Consider the following 22,291-nt stretch of genomic DNA (forward strand, 5'->3'; position numbering starts at 1 on the left):
ATTGACTCCTTTTGAAAAATTATTTGGAAGGGTTTATTATATACCTCAGTGGAAATCTCTCATGCCCGCAGACCAGGAAGCTGACAGTACATTAGCTGAGTATATGCAAATCCTGTTAAATTCTAAACATTTGTTGCAGTCAAATTCTGTTTCAGATAAAGAATGAACCAGACCGTCAGAAGTGGCAGTGCCCCCTGGAACCTGGATCTGGGTGAAGACAGTAAAGAAAAAGAACTGGGCATCACCAAAGTGGGAAGGTCCATATCAAGTGCTTCTGTTGACACCCACTGCAGTCAAAATTGCGGAACGCTCCTCCTGGATCCACCTGACGCACTGTAAATTAGTCAAAAACTTTGAACTGGACAAAAGTCTTGTTACATGCCATGAGTAAAAATGATAGAGTTCAGAAGAAACAGGAATGCAGAACAACCCTTTCCTCAGAAGTATTGCATAATCATCCTGTTAACTGTACTAGTGACAATAATCTTTTTGTTGTGGCCTTTCCTTTTCCCAGCCACACAGACTGAACTGAATAAACGTGAAGCGTTACTCATAGACTGGCATCCAAACTTTAACACTTACCAAGCAATTAAATATGTGTATGCTGAGACTTTCAATGTTTCAAATTGCTGGAATTGCACAGCTTTGCCGACAGCATGCGGGGGGTTATTAATGACTACAGTCCCCCTAGGGGTCAATGAGACCTGGGAAAACGTGATTTATGATACCTCAACCATTACATCACAAGATAAAATAGCATTGCACTTGTCTGTTTCACAAAAGGGAACTGTGTGTTTTTATAAAAATGATACTGGTCAGGTGGGTTGGAGCAATTGCAATGTGACTGTTCCTTATAAATGTTACACTAAAGGTAACAATGTAGATCTTTATTGTAATATAAACTATGATTAATTTCTTGGATTGATGCACAAAACACTTGATGAAGTAAAACATAATTCTGTTCTTTATAAGCAACTGTCTATAATTGATAGAAAAATGTTTCATGCAGGGCGAGTGTATATTCATAGCAAGGTTACTACAAAAGTAGAGGACTGTTATTTTGTGTGTGGCAGAAAGGCATACAAATGGTTACCTGAGAATTGGTCCGGCAGTTGTTTTTTGGGTTACCTGGTTCCGGCCATACGACACACTGCAGTTTTGCCTCGAGGAAAAATTTGAAATGTCCAAGAGGTCGTCAAGAAACCTGTAAATCCAGTGGGACAAATCAATGCACGTTGGAAAGACCATCATTCTATAGGCAAAGGACTGACACACATGGACTTGAGTGATAGCGTTATATCGTGGGTAGGCATATTACCGGCATATGGAGTAGTGAAATCGATCTGGGAGCTGAGAAAACTGTCGAAAACTTCTCGAAGTAATGAGAAATGCAACCTTTTCCACTCTCGAATTGGTGACTGATGAATTAAATGCTATGAGAACTGTAGTACTTCAAAACCGCATGGCTCTCTACTTCACCCTAGCGGCAAGAGGTGGTACCTGCACTTTAGTCCAAGAAGAATGCTGTTCATATATTCCTGACCATAAACAGGAGATAGACAATCATCTTGAGGTAATTCAGCAAGTGTCGGCCGTGACCAAACCAGGCCCAAACCCACTGACGGACTTTTTCCAGAAATGGTTTGGGGGGGTGGGGTACCATCCTAATGAACAGCCATTTGCATAGGAATGCTCCTACTGGGAGTATGTGTTTGTTGTGGCATCCCCTACATGAAAAGACTGATTAAAGATTTTATAGACATGTCAGTTTCTGAAACCTTATATCAAAGTACTGAGTTTGAAGAACTGTTAAAACATTTAAAATGCTTTCATAAGTTTAAACTGAATGACTCTTAACTGCAAATCCTGAGTGGAAGAGGTTAGGAGAAGAAAACAAACTGTTTATGCTTATTTTGAAAGTAGAATAAAAGTATTAATAGGGGGGAAATGTTAGAAAAATATGTATTAATGTGTGTATTAGTAATATGCTTAGTACATTTAGAGCTTGAAAAGGGTTAACACATTTATTCTATTTCATACTGCATAAATCTGTACAAACTGCAGACACTTTCTGACCTTGTATTGTTAGCTAAAATCTTGCTTGTGCCTTGGAAACTTACTGAGAAGCAGATGATTTCTGCTTGAGTTAGGAAAATAATAAATAGAACAATACTACTTGTATGAAAGTTAGACAAGGAGTTCCGCTTGTGCTATGAGAAAATACACAGCTGCAGAAGTTATAGATAATTAGTACAAAGCCTGCTTGAAAATATGAACTGCAATCAGCATTTGCCTGTATCTGAGTTAGAAAAGTACCTTGAAATGTAACTGTACAATAGAAACCTGTAACGGATTAGTGGCCACCGAGGCCAGGTTGTTTTTCTCAAAAGTTTCTCACAAATCTAGTCATGTCAGCAGAAAATCTGAGTAACATCTGCTGTAGAACAATGCTAAAAGTTGTGTTTGATTACGTCAGCCTTGGAAGGCCATGTCTTGTAAAACAGTATAAGAATAAGCATACTTCCTGTTAGTAGTTAGACAAATCCTTGTATTTGCATGTTTTTGTCTCCTTGCAGCAAGTCATTAAAAGTGCCTTAACTGAACCTTACATGTATTGGTCTTTGAAGTTTTTTCCTTTGACATTCAGACAGTTTACAGATGGGCCATGGTTCATCTTCTAGGTTTGGGAGAGCTTTGAGTGTTGGGGTGATTCAACTGTTCGCACATGGTTTTAGCAGCCTATTGACAAATGGAAATGTTTATCTTGCAACTACCGAAAGAGCGATATCATCGTGTTGGTAGCTGTTTCTGCATTGAAGCAGTGGAAACATGGATATTGGTCTGTGCAGTCTAGCTTGGTTTTATTTTTATTTATATTTTTATTTCAGAATGTTTACCCGCGGTAGTGGTGCTGCGGTAGCATTGTCGCCTCACAGCAAGACGTTGTCACGTTCGATTCTCAGCTAGAGCGTTTTCTGTGTGGAGGCATGCATGAATGGGCATGCCTTCATTGAAGGTTGTGCACCAGGGCTGGTAACTCGGCATGTAAAAATCCACTACCAAACATTAGAGGACCGGAGTTCCGCTGTGGCGACCCCTAACCGGGATAAGCCGAAAGACACAACAACAACTTTAAGATTTTAGTTGGAAAGTCACTTTGATAGGGAGTAGTCACAAACAATTATTTTTTACAGAAAAGGTAATAAGGCAGTGGTGACGAAAGGTAGGAGCTAGAATGTTAAAGTCAACAATGGAGTGGAGTAAGTCAGTTATTACATGGTCTAGTAGTGTGTGATGAGTCAAATTTAAGGTTGGGTCTAGTGGGTTCTTTAATAACATGTAGACCAAGGTCTGTGAGTAGATCATTTGCTTTAGAATTCTGAGTGTTAAGTAGGTTTAGGTTGAAGTCCTCTAGACATATGGAGGGTTTGTGTTTATGGAATGATGGATTTGTTTTTTTCTTTATGTTTTTAAATGCATATAGGCTGGTGGATGGAGGGAGATTGGTTGTGGTGAAAATAGTTTATCTAACCTCCCAAGAAATGGATAAAAGTAGCCAGTGTGGGTTTTGATCAATAGTGATCATTGGCTGGTAGTGGATTGATAGTATTAATTGCTGATTTGCACATGGTAACTGTATCCTCTCCTGCTCTTTTTCTTGGTTGGAGTTCTTAAAGTAATTATACTATGAAAGAAATTATTTAGATTAGGGGTGGGGTCTCTTACTCAAGAGTCAGTTATTGCAACAGCATCAGGATTGTGAATTAAGATGAAATTATCTATTTCTTGTCGTCATTTATTTTTCTTGCTCTCTGTGTTAGTAAGCACACATTTATGGGGTAGCATGGTTTGAAAGCTAGAAGGATTTGAGGATTGGGGTTAGCTTATAGCTATAGAATTGAAGAAAAAAGAAAATAGATAGAGATAGATAAGAAAGTGGTCTGGTCTGCTATGCAATTATCATTTGGTAAATTATATGTATGTTCATTGGAAGGTGGGTTTGGAACATAAACTAGAAGCATGTGGTAAGATAACACAATATACTAGTTGCATTGTGAGGAAGGATAAACATTGTAAGTTTGGGGGTTCCATGGACCATTGTGGAAAAGCTGGATTGATCATAGTCAATTGGGGCCCTAGGTTGGGTAATAGATCACAGCCTCCCTACATACATAGCAACCCCCCCGCAACCATAGCAGCGTCCCATTATTTGGTTATTTCTCCCTAGTTACCATAAACACTGCTCAAAGCTATCAGTGCACATGATAATTTTCTTCTTTAATTCTACAATGGTTATAGATATTTGGATTTAATTAAAAACTTTTATTTCAAATTTTATAGCACAAACACTGATAGCAATTTGCTAAATAAAACAAAACAGTACAGTCCCACATTAAAAACAGACTTAGCATTAACAGTAATCTTCTCTCCCCTTGAAACTCACATTCATTGAAATGGCATTGAAACCCACATTTAAAGAAAATGCATCTGGCCAGTGGTGGATAAAATTTACCTTTGGGCTATTTTCAAACCATGGGTCCCTTGCACACATTTTAGGACCATGTAGACATCCATGTGTTCTTTGATTTACCTTCCTGATTGTATTAAATTATATTCCTGGTATAATACAGCACCACTTGTTAGAATGTGTTTTAAATACCTAGTTTTGAACATATTTCCAGTAATCAATGAAACAAAATGCATGAACCATTAATAACAAAACGGCCCAATTAAAAACGATTCAACCATAAAAGATCACTCAATATTGTTCAATATGCACAATCTCTGCAGAAGCAAAAGTCATCTGAATAATCCCACATTAAAGAGATCTGTAACTAATGAAGATGCTACTGCTAGAAAACTTTATATTTCAGCATTTGATCTAGAAATTCAGTGCCTGCTGACCTTGAAGCATAAATTGCCTAAGTTACATTAAAAAATGATAAGCTGGAAATATTGCAATAAAGAATGGATGGCAAACTGAAAACCAAGAACAAGTTCATAGTTACTAGGCATCTCATCCAAAGGAGGGCACACTCAAGGCTGCAGCACCCCACCCTTAATGTACAACACGGTAACAGCAATCCATCTATATGATGTAGGAGTAGAATCCACAGCCTTCTACATCAAAAGGCAAGCATGTTACCTGTTGTGCTATTAACGCTGCTTTTGAATTCTATAGCACAAGTAGTGATGAACATTTGCTGAACAAAACAGTTGCACATTGAAAACAGACAGCATAAGCATCAGTAAACTTCTTTTCCCTTGAAAGTGCACTGAGGCTCACAGTTCCTTGAAAATACACTGAGACTCACAATTCACTGAAAATGCACTGAAACTCAATTCCTTGAAAATGCACTTTGAGTAGTGTGGTTGTTGGCATAGATGTTTCAGTCTCATCTCCTGTAACTAAGATACAGATTTTGAGCCTGAGGAAATTAACTAACCTGCCATCCCTAAGAAGGGCATTACACAGCTACCTACTTATCTTCCACTGTTTGTTTAATTCCTTGGGGCAGAAGCAAAGCAGGCATATATTCCATGTCCAGAAGTAAGAGGCAGATGTTTTCTCACACACCTTATGGATGGAATGTTTATTATGTTTTGTGTTTAAATTTCAAGCACAGATGCAAAAAGAAGAAGTAATAGCAGGTGTACGTGTCGACGAATGCAGGGATGCATAGATGCAGAGGGTGTTCTTGAAGAAGAATGAATGCACTTACAGAAGAAATTATTATTATTTTTTTAATTAAAAAGTAAATATCTGCAAGGAAATGTGTTAAGTTGGTGTGGCCCCATGCACTCTGTTGAGGTTAGCAAGCAAATGCTACATACTTAAATGTTATTATGACTGGATAATTTTAATACTAAGCAGGGAAATAAATTGTAGTTTTACTCATTTGACATCAGAATGCATTGGTTGTAAGTTGTAAAGTAGACATAGATGTGTTAGGCTAATGTTTTTTAATGCTGTTTAGTGAATTATGCTTGTTTGGTTTTAGAAGATATGCTGCCATTGTAGATTATAGTCTTATGGTTGAAGATAAGGCAAGCATATCTTTAAGGAAGGGTGTATGCAGGAGGTAATATGGATGGGGTCAGTTTAGTAAAAGTGTAGGGGTGGGGGTGTCTGGGGATGGCTTGGTAGGAAATCAAAGTGGGCTCCACCTTCCACGTCAATGGGAGGCAGTAGGTTTGTACATGTGCAACACTGAAAGGCCGCCCAGGGATACCTTAAATGTATACAATAAGTACTATTAAATGCTTGCAAAGGGTAGCAAGAAACTTTAAGGCTATCTATTTAAAGGGTTATATAGTTAGTCATCCTATGGTTTCCACAATCATTTTCCTAGTGTTGTTCTTATATTCCTAATACAATATGGAAATACTGTAGCTGGAAGCTACTGAATAATGTACTGGCCAAGTACAGACCCAAGGTATAAGTGACCATGTCCAGTTAGTACAAGGGTGATAGCTGACACAAACACTTGGAGGGCTCTTAAGAGACAGACAATATGACAGCTACTGCTGTGTCATAGAAGTAGTATTTGCTGATATTAGGTTGTCATACAAAAGCGTAAACAACAAACTCTTATGGCAAAATCTCCTTTAACAAAAGGAGGTGTCCAAGCAATTAAATGTAGAAAGGAGAAGCAGTCAGCACCAAATTTAAACAACTGCAAACAATCCAGTTGAAGTTGTTGCCTTGCAATTTCTATTCACGCTGCACATTAGTTGTAGGGAGTATGTCCCACACTAACTCAAAGCATCAAAGGGAGGATCCAGAGGTAGGAACTAAGGGATATTTCTGAAACAAAAAAGGAAAAAAAAAGAATTAAACCCAGTGTTATACAACAGTGTTAAAACACAGTTTGAAAGGATAAAGTATGCAGGCAACATGGAAGAAGCAATACCCTGCAATCATTGGTCCCAAAGTGTACAGTACCATCAAGGGATAGTTGGGGTACATATAGCACTTGAAATGAGACCTCAAAGTGAGGCCCCATCTGCCTAAGGTGGTGGTAGTTCAGAAGGGTGTAAAAGATCACATGGCACATAATAGAACAGACTGGTGAATTTTCCCTAGTCAAGTTTCTCCCAATCAGTGGGAATATACCTTGGGTTTTCCCTGAAAAGAGGCTGCTGGTCTAGTGTGGACTAAGCCTGTTAATAAAGCATAAATAAATAGGAAAGATAAATAAAAACAATTAAGCAAAGCAGTTATGCTGATCAGCAAGCAATCTAAAATGTCTATGCTAGTAGGCAGACTATTGATAGAAGTACAGGAAATATGTGAACAGCTGTTACTATAAAGAAGCCAAAGTGTTATGGAATCATGAATGGACTGTTTAGATAAGTGATATTAAAAGTCTAAACTTGGGCATAAAATTAAACCATGATAATGTCACACTTACAGTGCAACAACTGCTACTGGAAGCCTGTCTCTAGAATGGATCTAGATGAAGGAATTAAATGGGGGATACTGCAAAGGGATACAGACTGTACTGCAAATTAATTAACAACATACTGTTAACACAAGAGGGCGCATGGTTCACACAAGGTAGAGACCATGCCTCCTGTGTCAGTGGGAGGCAGTCAGTCATTCAGTCAGTCATGTGCAACATTAAAAAGTGACGCAGCGATAACTTAGCTTTGTAGAGTAAGTTAAATCCATTCACATATATGTACACCCCTTTTTCACATTTCTGCACATCAACAATGATAGTTAACTGGAGGCAATGATCACACCTGTAGGTGGTTAGCCATGCCAACACACACACACACACACACACACACACACACACACACACACACACACACACACACACACACACACACACACACACACACACACACACACACACACACACACACACACACACACACCTATGGCCAGTTTAGAGAGTCCAGTCCACCTAGTGCATACCTTTGAAATGTTGAAGGAAACAAGAGCACCCGAGGAAAACCTGTATCACAGAGAAGATATGAGACCCCACCCAGAAGGTATCCCAGCTAAGAATCAAACTGGGGAACATCATGCTGTGAGGTGACAGTGCTACCTACTGTACCACTGTGCTGCACTGTTAAGTAAAAACTAGAAATATTGTATCCAGAAGGTTATGAATAAAGTATAAACTACATCGCACATAAGATGAGATCGAAGGCATGAGTGAGCACCTCTTGTTAGGTAGCTGTCAGAAAAACTGCGAGGGCTGCTGAGAGACAAGTAATATAATGGCCACTGTTGTACTACAGAAGCAGTAGCTGCTGATATAAGGTAGGAGACAGTAAACAACAAATTATTATAACTAATTTATCTCTAAAAATGCAGTGTTCAAGCTCTTGATGCAGGAAAGAGAAATGGGCAATACTAATTTCAGGCAGCTCTAAACAATATGGTGCAGTTTGTTGCCTTGTCGTATCTATTTATACTGCACGGTAGATTGTGGGAGCACGTCCAACAGTATCGCAAAGCATTAGGGCCAGGGGGGTCCTCAGTAGCAACAAATGGAATGCTGAGTTTCAAGCAGCTGTAAAAAAAGATTCTGGTGGTGTTTCCTGCCTTGGGGTCTCTAGTCCCACTGCATTAGTTGGTGGGATCATATCTTATAACACTGAAAAGTGTGAAATGTGGGGTCCCAAGGTGATGACAAGGGGAGTACTCAGTCTGTAGCAGCTGTAGAAAATCTGGTCAAGTTTGCTGGTAGGGAGCTTGTTCAGTTTTGCTGTCAGTCTGTTCATTTGGGGGTATAGTTATAAATCCAATTTAAGTATGCCACTGAATTTTGTGAAGTTGTTATAAAACTATACAGACCCATCAGGCTCGGGAAGCAGTACAGTGACACTAGTTCACTCACTTTTAGATTTTCTTCTATAACTCCAGTTTCAAGATTTTCTGTACCACTTTCCTGCTTGGTAATGGCACTCTGGTATCCTGTATTGTTTCAAATTTACATTCTCACCAGACATGGTTTCCATATTGTGCTGGACTAAACTGGTTCTACCAGGCAACTCTGATAATATTCCTTTTTTTCATGAGTGCCAATACCTTTACTTCTTATCTCTGATACAGGGATCACGTATGTCCTATTTTTACTTCAGGGCATGCTGTGGGAACCTTAACTTCTGTAAATACACTTACTATAGAGACGCTGGATTTTATCCATCATTTCAAAACATTCATTTGGTTAATGTTTCGGGTTTCCTTTTTTCCTTGTCATATCACCTAATTATTCACATCAGTTGCTTTTTCTGCAGTTTCAAGAGGTCCATGCCCAATTGCAGGGAACTTGTTCTTAGCACTGGGTAGTAAAACAAGTACTTTTCTATAAGAAGCATTTCTGTTATATGTTCTCCGATGTGCCTTTTGTGCTCTCTCTATCTTACAACTATAATCATTTCAGTTATGAATCTGTTCTGCAGGTCTGAAAAATGCTCTATCATGCTTTTAAAGTCTGTGTTTTCTTCTTCCTTTCATGTTTCTTTTGCTTTATTTAGTACATATATTTGATGTCTGTCATACAGTATGTTGATTGACTCTGAGGCTTGGAGTGATTTCCTTAAAGTTATGAGACGATATAGGAGCAGCTGGTCACAGTTTCTTCTATTCACTTTTACAGCCTTTCATAACACAGATGTGTATTGAAACACTCAACTAACCAATCTGTTTGATAGTGGTATATAACTGATCTTACCTGTTTCACTTCAAAAACATGGCAGAGTTATTTTATTACTCTGGACATGAATGGGGTTCCTTGTTTTGTAAAAAAAAATATTGGGGAATTCCTACTGTAGGAAAAAATAGATTAGATTCTTTTGCTATGGACTTTGTATGGACTCTTCATTGAGGCACTGCCTGTGGAAGTTTCACTGCATAATCAATCATTATTCGGATATACTGGTGGTCCTTAATTAATTTAACAAGTGTATCTACAATATCCATTGTTATTTGCTCCAATGAGACATCCACAATGGGTTGGGCAAGTGTCTTAAAAGGTTCATAAACCCTGAGTTGAGTTCTCTCCTTTGATACTGCAGGAAAGGTGCACAGAAATTCTTTGTTCTTTTTAATATCAGACCAATAAAAGCTAACTAACTGTGTTTTATCCATTCTTAGATGACCACCCAAAATGTGGTTACATACTAACCATTATAAGGGTTCTAAAAAGCCTTGCAATTAATAACTGATACAGTATTGGTTCTTTGTATTAGATTACCCTGTATAACATGCCATTAATTACTTCAAAGTATGTGTAAAAATGTAGGAATGTTCTGTTCCTTTGATTCCCCATCTATAAAAGCTCTAATTACTTTATCATCTTCCCACTGAGTCTTGTTGAAATTGAAATGGCTCATCAGGAGGTCAGCGACATTAACATTATTTTCATAAATATTCTGACATGAAGTGGGGACCAAGGCCTCTTCTTCCATAAATACAGGCACAAGTTTTTTACCCTCATCTAATTCATCCTCTTAAAAAGGCAACTTGTGAAAAAAAATGTCTTCCATAAATAGTAATCATTTCCCTTTTTTATACGGCAGTGGCTCTGATATAACACTATAGGCAGGTGTTCTCCCTTAGTTACAATCTGCTTCAGCCTCTCTGATACACCCCTTCCTGTGCTCAGCAGAATAGTTCTCTGGTTCAACAACCATGTGCTTCACTGGCTCACTGTCAAAGGGATATGATAAACTTGGAATACCTGGGGTCTGGCATGTAGTAAAAGAATGAAATACTTTGTAGGTTTAGGAAACAAGTTTTGGGATGATTTGTGAAGCCACATGTCCTAAGTTTTCTAATCCTTGAATATAATACATTTCAATTTCATTTATTATACAAGGAAGACCCCTTACATATTTTGTATTTAAGTCTGAATCAATATGTCTTTTAAAGGGCTGATGAAATTGTGCAGGTTACTACTGAAGAGGACTTTAGTTAGTTTCTACAGGTTTTTATGAATATATTGTTACATGGATGGTATCCAGCTCTAGTTCTAATATTTTAAACATTGTTGCATATTGTTCAGTAATTCTTATGTATTTTAGTTGTGCAGTAACAGTTATGCTAGGATGTCTAGTTTTTAGGTTTAATTAGGTCTTTTAATTAAAGTAATCATAGATTTACATAGCTAAAAGTAAGCTTTTTTTTGACAATAATCCCATTTTGTGAATGTCTAGTTGTAGTCAACACTTTGTTTTATTATTTTATTACTTTAATTTTTTTCACCTTTGCAAAGAATTTTATTTCTGGCAGTTGATATATGTAGGCAGTGCTTTTTTTGGTGTGTATTTTATGTGTGTATTTTGAATGTGCAATGTGTGAGATTATTGCACTGAAGTGAATAAAATATGTGGTCTGTATTTTGCCTTTTTATTTAACTTTTTTCTTTTAAACTAAGTATGTATTTGGGTTTGGGGTTTGTCTTAGCTGGACCCCTTGTTCTGGAGTTGTTTCTATCCCAGTGTTTGTGCAGGCAATCTTGAAATGTTATGTAGTTTTAGTAAATACCACACATATAGCAGGTGTAAGGGGCTTTTGGTAGGATTGTTGATGCACCACAGATGCGGATAAATGCTTGATGGTGCTCCAGGGATAAAAATTAAAAAAAATTGTTGAAGCACCAGTTGTAGAAAAACAAAAAAATCCCTTCATTGTGTATCATTTTTGTTACACTCTTCATTTGGGATCTACCATTAGCATAAATGCATTTATATAAGCCAGTGCATGAAATACTTTATTTATCACCACCATATGCACATCATTAGGCATTTATCATTACTCTACCCATGTCACCAATCACTGTAATTTGGGCCCATCCACAGAAATAGAATACAATAGAATTAGAAGAAAAAATTTCGCACACTCATACACAAAAATTATACACAGCCACAAAACTCACCAAACATACCTATATATCAGTCAAAGAAATGCAAGCGAAATCAATTAAATTTAATGGGAAAATTAAAGTAAAGAAATAAAAATAAAAGAAAATTACAATCACAGCTATCTCATTGGAAAACAACATTATTGGAAAAATGGAGCTGAATCTATTTTACTGTGATTCTTAAACTGGAATATGCCCTTAGATTGACCTTGGACCTTTCAAAATACAGTATAATATAATATGTAAATATATATAAATATAATGATCTTCCTGTTGTTCCTCTCATTCTCTATGCAGACGACATGGCTATTCTTTGATCTAGTCCCTCACATTCAAATACTCAAACCTAGCTTCAGTCTAACCTCCACTCTCTTAATTCTTGGCTAAACAAGATAAAGTACTCTTAAAACCCTCCAAAACAAAAAGTATGAAATTTGGAATCTCACAAAAGCTGAACAAAACTCCTAAAAATCTCAACATCCTAGATCTCAGTGGTTTCCCAATAGAAACAACAATGTCCTTTAAATACTTAGGTTTATGTCTAGACCAGTCCATTAACGTCCACAGCCACATTGAAAACCCCAGGAAAAAGATGAGTTGTATTTTGTTCTGATCCTGGAAATATATCTCTTTCCAGACCAGTTAGAGTTACAATAGGCAAAGAATTCCAACATGCTCAGCTTGAATACGGACTCCCCATCATAGCCACAGCCTCTAAAAAACTTATCCACTCTACAGTCCATTAAAAACAAAATCTTCCAATTCATTTCCAGTCCCCTCTCCTCTCAAGAACAACACTGCATCGCCCTCTCCAAATCCAAATGGCTACCAGTCTCCTACAGAGTTGAGCTACTCCTAGGATCCCTTCTATTCAAAGTAGTTCAACCTGGTGCCTTCCCACCTTTTGCAACCAAACTCCATAATAAAACCACCCTCTACAACCTTCACAACCTGTCCCAATTAACTCTCTCACACCAGACAACACAAATCAAAGTGCACTGTACTGATCATTCCTTCTTATTCTTGCATCCAAACTCTGGCATTCCCTCCCCCCTCACCTAAAACAAGTCTCCTTTTTTTCCCATGTTCAGAGTTCAGCTCAAAAGACACCTCCATCAAAAATTGGACTGCATGTGCTTTTCTACTGGACACATAACCTGACACCCGCCTCACCTGCATCACTCCTGCTTTGACCCTCTTTTCTCACATGCTGCTTCCCTCTCAAATTTACTACTAAAATTAATTCACATTTGTTTTTCTACTCTGTTAATAATATTTACATATTGTATCAATTTTTTATGGGATTATATACCTTCTATGATTACTCTGCGAATTTGTTGTTTTATTTTTTTGTGAATTTCTTCACCAGGGCTGCACCTGCAAATGGTCTATTGTGATCAGTGTATTACCCTAGGAAACAAAACTAAATAAAATATAAAAAGCTTGTAGTACACAGAGTGCGTTAATTACACTTTGTAATCTGAAAAAAGACAAATCAGTAAAGTGTTTCTATAGAGCAAAATTTGATCTTAATTGTTAGACATTCCCTCCTTCACTTGTTAAGACTGGGTATGACACTAGGCAGTTAAATCTGACAGTTCTGACCAGCAAATAACAGTAGCAGAATTGAAAACAGATTTGTTTCTACCTGCTGTCTGTGTCGATAATATGTCTGTGTTGGATTTTTTAGTTTGGTACTTAGGTTAAATGGTAAACCACAATACAGATGGAAGAATGAGATGAGACACCAATTAAACAAACAACTTTAACAAGGCATAAAATTAATTATTTACAAAAGACATCTTACAAACTATATAAGGTACCCTCAATTCAATTACATATAGCCATATCTCTTTGGCCAAGGCAGTCTCTGTATCAAGCAATCAATTAATCAAATCAAATTAAACCAGGAACAAGCTGGCAACTTGAATCCTGGTACATTAATTAATTCAGGCACTAGTCATTAGGCTCAAGTTCTGAAAGCAAGTCAATCAGTAGGGCCAGTAAACTAAGCATCTGTTTTTATAGACATGTCATATCTGCTAACACATAGTGACAGTTTGAGCTGGTACTTTCTGAAATCTTACAAGTATAGAATTGATACTTTTGGAAATTTTATGGCATCAATCAAAAAAAATGTAGTTTCCTGAGTTGTCCAAAACATTTGCAAAGAGCATCATGTTATTTATTTTTCAGTTTATTTTTGCAAAGTATCTTCCCCAGTCTATTAGACACTGGCCAGATTCAATAACACCTACACTAAGTGTACACAAAGTGTATACAGTGTGTATTCAAGAACACCTTACCACATTTTTTGTGCTTTCTAGTCATTCAGACAGATTACACTAAGTGCACACATAGTCTACACTTTGTGGTAACCTTTATGAATCCCCGTCAATATTTAAAGCTGCAAGAATGTCAGTAGGAAGACTAAAATTAGGAGGAGGAAGAAGGTGCGAGTTATGTCTGTGTTGTTTGTTCACTCAGAATGTTGGACACTTAGTGTAGGCTTTATTGAATCACAAGGATTATCTAAAACATATCTTTGGAAAACGGTTACTTTTCCTTTTTAAGCATATAGGCAGTGGGTTTAAAAGATGACAATCTGCAGTCGCTTGTAAAACATGTTTGTCTCATATATTTCACAGCTTAAATGCAATTGAATTTGATTACTAAAAACATGGCCCTTGTTAATCATATTATAATGGGCTAACAAGCATAATACTTCATCATTAATGTGAATTTATACTCTAACGCATTTACTACTCACTTTGCTTTTTAATGCTCAACCATGAGGGAACCAAACCAATAAAATGGGATAGAATTCATGGGCCCAATACAGTGCCTATGACTTTCTGTAACATAAACGAGTATATTACTGCCTTTCTGACAATGCTCACTAAGTGCTTTAGGGCTTTTAAAGCCAACAACACACTGGAAGTTTTTTTTTTTTTTGTTCTGTAACTACTAGTACATGGAACTGATAAAGCTCCATGCAGTACAAAGAAGTATGATTGGGGTCTCTGATCGTAATCCGTTATTATTATGTGTTCTCAACATGTAAGCCAAGATTCACCTCTCGAGGAGGTGAATTACTTGGTAACTATGTCTAGAGCACATAATAAGCTGCTTATGATTGACAACTGACTCATAATCCTATCTCTAGGCTGTCTTTAATGAAACATGTTGTTTTTATCACCCTTTCAGGGCCTAGAGAATGCCACTGCCTACCCCTCACAGAGTCATCTGTATTACCATCACCAGTAGGTCTACTGCCATTCTGGCTCATCCAGATTTTTAATTAATCAATTGGGACCAGCTCTCCTCTTGACATTTAAGCTTGTAGTCCATTCTAGACCTTTTTTGGCAAATTGCAGGCAAATGTAACATCAGCAAAATGGAACATACAGTATGACATTCCATTTTCAAAGATGGAATTGTAATAAAACCACATTATTTAAGAATATTTATTCTATACACATTTCATTATGAAGACATTTTGCAATGTTTGCATTGACTATAAAATATTGTTTTGCTTCTGTTCTTTGATCTTTATCATGCCTATCATTTTACCTGTGTTTGTATTTAGTACTTTCTAAATGCATGTTGACTTTGTAGTGTAAAATAGCATCTAATACTTGTTAGTAGGAATATCCTTGGATATAATTTGTTGGTGAATTAACAGGTGTGGGACAACTGATAGAGAACCAACTCATACTTGTCATGTTTGTTACCTTCTTCATGCAGCCACAGTGGATGCTTATATTAGTTGATAATATGTAGAAGATCATCCTGCATTACAACCAGGACAGGCTTGAAAAACAAAGCTGGAAAAGCCTCTTTGCAGTGTTTAGAAATGGAGCTGATTTGATTAGTGTGTCACTCTATGAGTTTGGTCTTGACAGTTTATCTCAAATTTAATCCATATCCTACTTTAATATTGCCTAATCATTTTTTGCCTCCCATCTAGATCACGGCTGAAAGGGATCTTTCACAATCCATATACCCAATTATCAAATTCATACATACATACATAAATAAATAATCTATATTATAATATATGTTGGTCTTAGTCATAGTAAAAATGTATCAAATTCATACCTACAAGTTTTTTTTCTCAAAAATTGTACTCTAATTAGCTACCCTGTTTGAGGACTTTAAACAGTGAAATGGTTGCATTGATTTTGCTAACAAAACTAAATCTAAATTTAGATCTAACTTGCTCTTATTTATGCTTAATTATGATTATTTAAAGCTCATTTAAAAGTACTTAAGATGTACTGCATATTAAGGAATATGATATAGTCTATTATCCACATTCCTGGGATAAACCAAAAAATCTAAAGTATCACACCTGTACAATGTGTCAGTTGTCACCTGGTTCATCGTGAGCAGACTTATTTTATTAAACATTATCAAACATATTTCCTTCTGTAATATGAATACACATATTTGAACCATATGATTTCAGAAACAAACATGATTAAGCATTTGTTAAAACGTTTGTTTTATATATGTATATATATTTTAGTTTCCTTTAAATTCATTTGTACATTTCAGTTAATTTTGTTTTCCTTCATTTGTTTAGACATAATTCCCAGACTGCAAACATGCAAAAATATTCTTTAAACTGGAAAAAACTGTGAATTTTTTAGCCACTGTTTTTCCGAATGGACAAGTACTCTTACTATTTCTTATTTATTAAAATGGAAAATACAGTATATTATAAACTGTGCAGCTTTTTAACTGTGATCCCTTTTAATATTCAGATATGACAGAACAGTAAGACGATATATGTATTCTAGTCATACATCAGTAACAAATATGGAACATACCTAACAAGAGATGATTGATGACTGGTATATCTAGATTCCTGTTATTTGCAAGGAAAAATTAACTAGATACAAAACATGGCAACAACAAAATTGTTAAATTCAGATTAGGAGAATGAACAAACTGACAATTACTGATAACAAATGTATTGGTAACTTTCATTAAGAGATATAAAAAAGAGAAAAAGGAAACAAAATAGCTTCTTTAAAAAATAATTAAAATCCCAATAATGTATGTCTATTTGCAAAGTAAGTGCCTATTAAAAGCTTGCAAAAGTTATATTACTAACAACTACCTCCCTTACTACATTTACGCTCTAACTGTCATTAAAGAAATTCTGAAACTCATTTCTCATCTCTAATATCCAAAAATGTGTCTATTTGCTCCTTATCCCAGCAAGTATCTCCACCCTGCCATCAGATGCCTTCATCTTAAATAATATCATTCATAAGGGTGCCATACTCATTTCTAGTGGTTGAGATTTCTTTTGCATTCTAATGATTGCCTTATTAGCTGTGGCCATAAGTAGATGTCCATTTCCACTGCAACCCAACAGAAGTGCCATCAGTATTGTAGAAGAGTTTGCCAGCCACAATTGATAATAAAGGGCCCACAAACAATGCTTAAAATTTAACAGCGAGAAACAGGCCAAAACACATGGAGCCAGTCTGCCTGACATTTAAAAGACATCACTAACACATTGATAAGGTAAGTGTCTATATCAAAGCCTAAGCAGCCAGTGTACTATTTGTGCTGACACTTCCAGGTAAAGATTTGGATTCTGCACGATTTACTTGTGCACCTTGATAATAGTTGCATCTTGTGCCAAACACATAAATCAATAGCTACATTCAAAATTTCCTCCCAAGAGCTACTCACAGGATCAATCATTCAGGGATTTCACTCACACACTCACAATGTTTCTTATATCTCTTACTTACTAAATGATCACCCGGGCTTACCTAATCATAGTATCAACAACCATAGAAGCCCACTCAATTTTTTTTCTTTTATGGTAACAAGAGTTTAGGAGAACATGAATAATATGTGCTTTAACTGGATCAAACTATAATACCAATAACTCTGAATAAGGTCATTGCAAACCCTTAGAACTTCTCATGACAGATAATTCTTAATTCCCCCAATTCCATGATCTTAATAAAGGTCTGTTACCTAACCAAGCCCTCATACCTGCGGAACCTTCAGTCCACCACCTTCTAGCTTTAAGTGGAAGAATACTCAGTAACCTGTGTAATGTAGCTAAAGTGTTAAAACTCAACAGTGTGAGTAAAAAGAAGTTGAGCTATCTGCAAATAAGTCCCTTTTTGATCCAAAGGTCAGTCTACCATATACACAAAAATATCAATTTTCCTATGTAGCTTTCTAGTCAAAAAACGTTTGAACCGGAGTTATAATCTGAACGATTACAACTCAAGAAAACTTTCAATTGGGTAGCTCTGTGGTAAATCTGAAGACTGGTTACACCCAGCCCTCCATTCAAGACTGGTTGGATCTACCTGATATAAGTAGCTCTTGCTTTGCTTGCACTAGTAAAACTATCAACATCTGAGATTTGAAGAACCAGCTACAGGGATAGGTTAAGTAAATTATGAAGTATAGAGAGCAGCTACAAGATAAACATCTGAAGAACCCATAGTCTGCGATAAGTATCTGATAACTATCCAATCCCCATCACGTGAAAAAATCATGTAAATTTGCCCATCACATGGATGTGAAACTGTATTCTAAATCGCTCATCACCTCATAAATGTGGCGAAGACTTACACAAAAAAGATGAGGAATGAAACTTCATAGCAAGAGCTTTCAGTTTTGTAATAGTTAGTAATCTTATAACCTGAAAATACTCAGATAGTTGTAAGATATCAAATAATAAGGTGGCAACTGTTTCCCGATTTGATTGCTATACTAAAATTTGATCCACAGAAAGACTTACTAATGTCAGCTGCTTTAATATAGAAAGCCAGTCAAAAGAGGCTGCTTGTATATGTAGTGGAGACAGAGTCACTCCTGATAGATACCCTCTCTAGATATCTGTGGTTAGAGCTTTACTTTGTTTTAACCATGGGTCAATGCATCCCTGTAAATCCTAAACAGAAAATGTAACAATCATACGGGGCAAATATAAATACTAAGGACCTTGAGCAAATAATCCCGTCAAACCCTATCAAGACCTTTCTTGGTGTTGAGACTGACAACTAGCAGAGAGGATTCATTTAGTCTCACATATCATACCAAAAAGAAAGTATGGATGGTATTGTCAAATGTTTGCCTTCTTCTAATCAAACCACATTGGTCATAATCAATTAAAGACTGGACTATTCTAGACAATCTATTTGCCAAATGGACAATCAAAATTTTATGATCTTGATATTGAAGGTAAAATAATATCTTTAACCTCATTTTATATAACTGATGTTAGTGACTTCTTTCAAGATGGAAGAATTCCTCCCTCATCCAAAAACAGAGATAGCCAAATATATGAAAAAAGTCCTAAATTGTTATTGATACTCTTGGTTCTGTGATGTAGACAGAGATGCAGCCATTGTTTGATTAGAGGCACAGGTGCCTGAGAGGGGTGGCTGGGAAGGGTGGGCTTGAGCATTTAACTCCAACTCCCTAGTCCTGTGGGGAGGGAGGGAGTCAGCTTGGCCTCCATCATTGGTAACACCTTCCATTGAGTAGGTGATCACCATGGTAAAGGTGGGTCATGCTCACTCTACTGGCATCACATGCTCACTGCTGAGTGAAAGGAGACAGATATACATAGAAATGTACAGGCCTCTCCCCTATCCACACTGCTAGTGTGAGTTAGTATGTCATTTAGTGGGAGTGAAGAGTAAGTGAATCTGCAGGACCTTTAGTCTGTCCCACTCCCTAACACCCGATTCTCACCACAGTGGAATAGATGGACTAATTGGGATTCCTGAGCAGGAACCAATAGGCTAGACTGCCAGCTGGCTCAAAGACAGGACCGAGTAAATCAGGATTGGTGTTACCACCTCCACTAAGAGACTGGTCACCAGCAGGGTAACTCAGAACAACCCGCTGAGAATGCTCCTATTTGACATCTACTTTTCAGAGGTAAAGGCTAATGTCAAGGGCCTTTGACTAACCAAGTCTGCAGATGACTGCAAATTGGGAGCTATCATAGTCTCCCCCATGACACAACTGACACAAACATCTTACAAGATGGTCTTACACAGACAAATGATACCAACGTCATGAATCAAACCTCAGTTGCCACCCAGGCTATTGACTCCATTGATAAGACACCCCTAAAAGTTGGCCTGGTAATCAGGGATCTGGAACCATTTATAGATAGTAATCTGACTTTTGACCAACACTTGGCCAAGGTAGTAAAAAAATCATTCAGTGTCACTCAACTTATAAGTAACTTTATGGCATCCTGGTCCAAGGAAGTCAGGCTTCCATTTTATTTGGCCCTTATCAGACCCATCATTGAGTATAATGCCCTCTTTGGCATGTACTTGACCAGACATATGCAACAGCTGAAACACCTACAAAGGTTCCCTACCAGGACAATCCAGGATATAAACACATTCTCCTATATGGCTCTCCTCAAAGTCTCAAATCTCTATACTCAGTTGCCTACAGGTTACTGAGAGATGATATATGCCTGGCATAGAAGGCATCCTTGGATCCAGCTCTGCTGGACCTTTTGCACATTTGCAAAATGAACAGTATCAGAACCACTTGATCCAAAGATTTAAATTTTGCATGTGACATAACTAAGACATACTGACAAGACAGATATGTGTCTCACAGCAACCCCGTACTCTGGAACATGCTCCCCATTATGCAAAACAGAGTCCATCCCTAATCCTATTTAAGCATAACCTTGACCAATGGATGGGAAATTCACCCTGGGTCTGGCCCCCAGGTCTCTGATAGCCAGGCAGAGACAGTAATGCCAAAACTAACATATCACCTGCATAACCTCTAGAAACCTCCTAACATACCCCCCTTCTAATAAATGCTAATGATACATAGGAACACAAGTTGGTTGGGTTGTACAAGTAGGCTTATAAAAGTCCTAGTTGTCATTAGCCTAGTATATACCTATGAACCCGTTGGGCTCTTGCCTAGCTTGAAAAGCCTGCCTCCTATCCGATCGAATGAATAGACTGACTGGGCTGACCTAAGACGTCATCAGGACAGGGTCCTGTGAATGCTGGAAAGGTGGGAATCATCCATTGATACAATATAAATCCTTAAGGGCCTGGAGTATACCACTCTGAAATGTCCATGAAATCCCATGTACCTGTTCTATTGCAAATGAAGAAATAAATGGCAACATTCAAGAAATCAACATTTTACTCACACCGTGATGGGGTTCTCCACTTGGAGAATATACATTCTCACAGTATCATGTAAATCCATCCAATACCTGATTAGGGTATCCACTGTTAACCCTGAGCCATCGTAATGTATCTTTGGAATCTTGCGGTCTGCCTGTTGTTGTCACAGCCTTGACTGCAAGAGACCTCTGGGAAGCCAGAGAGTAGTAAAAATATTTGTGTCAAAGATCCAGCATTAAAATTTAGGCTAATGTTGATTGGTCAACAGGTAACATGCATAGTTTTGATTCTAGAATGTCAGACAACTGCAGGTTCTAGTCCCATAACAGGTCTGGGAGAACTAACATAGTGAAATAAGTATAAATAAATTAATCTTAAAGCAAAATGGGCTTTTCCGTCTATAATTCCAAGTAACGTTTTCTATGGCCTCCACTACCTATGGCTTCCTTTACTCTAGCTGAGTGTACAGATCTAATACCCAGTCCTACCAAGTCAGCAGAGCTAGCTTGGTAAAAACTCTCTTGCAAGCTTCTTAATGAATAATTTTATCTTTGAGCAACCCCTTAAAAGAATGCCATTGAATAGCACCCCCTTAACAGAATCCCATGGATTAACTAAATCCGTCATTGAGTTACCACTGAGGTAACCCCATTCTCTTGCACTTTAATGTAGTACTCTCAAAACTCATAGATAAAAAGAAGGAAAGTTGAACCTGGCTAGTGATGATCAAACTGTAGTCAAAGATGGAGGATGTAAGTGAACAGCCAATGCCGATTCACCCATCCTGGAGATAGGGAGGCAGCTTGGTTTGCTAGTTTGGTGACACCTACAGGAATGCAGATGTATTGCTGGCAGTATGAAGAGCCTGATATTCTCATGCTGCTAGAGGTGTTCCTCTTAGTCGGGATGTTGTGTATGAACAGAAGCATGCATGCACATCCTGAGGCTGTATAGTGGAGCTTGCAGAAAATTGGGGTAAGACTGTCTTCAGGATCTGAAGAATGTCCCACTTCCTCACACCTGACTCTTGACTTCATTGGGGAATGAATGGGCTAGAGGCCTGTAACATCAATAGAAGAAAGGGAGTTAATGTGCTGATCTTACAGACAAAAAAGAAAAATCACAGAGTGATACAAAACACATGTACTCAGTGTCGGGATGGGGGTTGGTATAAGGTGCAGGGCTTGATTCTCACCTTTGGAAGGAAAACTGGCTAGGCTTAAAATGGCCACA

The sequence above is a fragment of the Protopterus annectens genome, chromosome 1.part0 (assembly GCF_019279795.1).
Source record: "Protopterus annectens isolate FY-2018-M chromosome 1.part0, PAN1.0, whole genome shotgun sequence".
Lineage (NCBI taxonomy): Eukaryota > Metazoa > Chordata > Ceratodontiformes > Protopteridae > Protopterus > Protopterus annectens.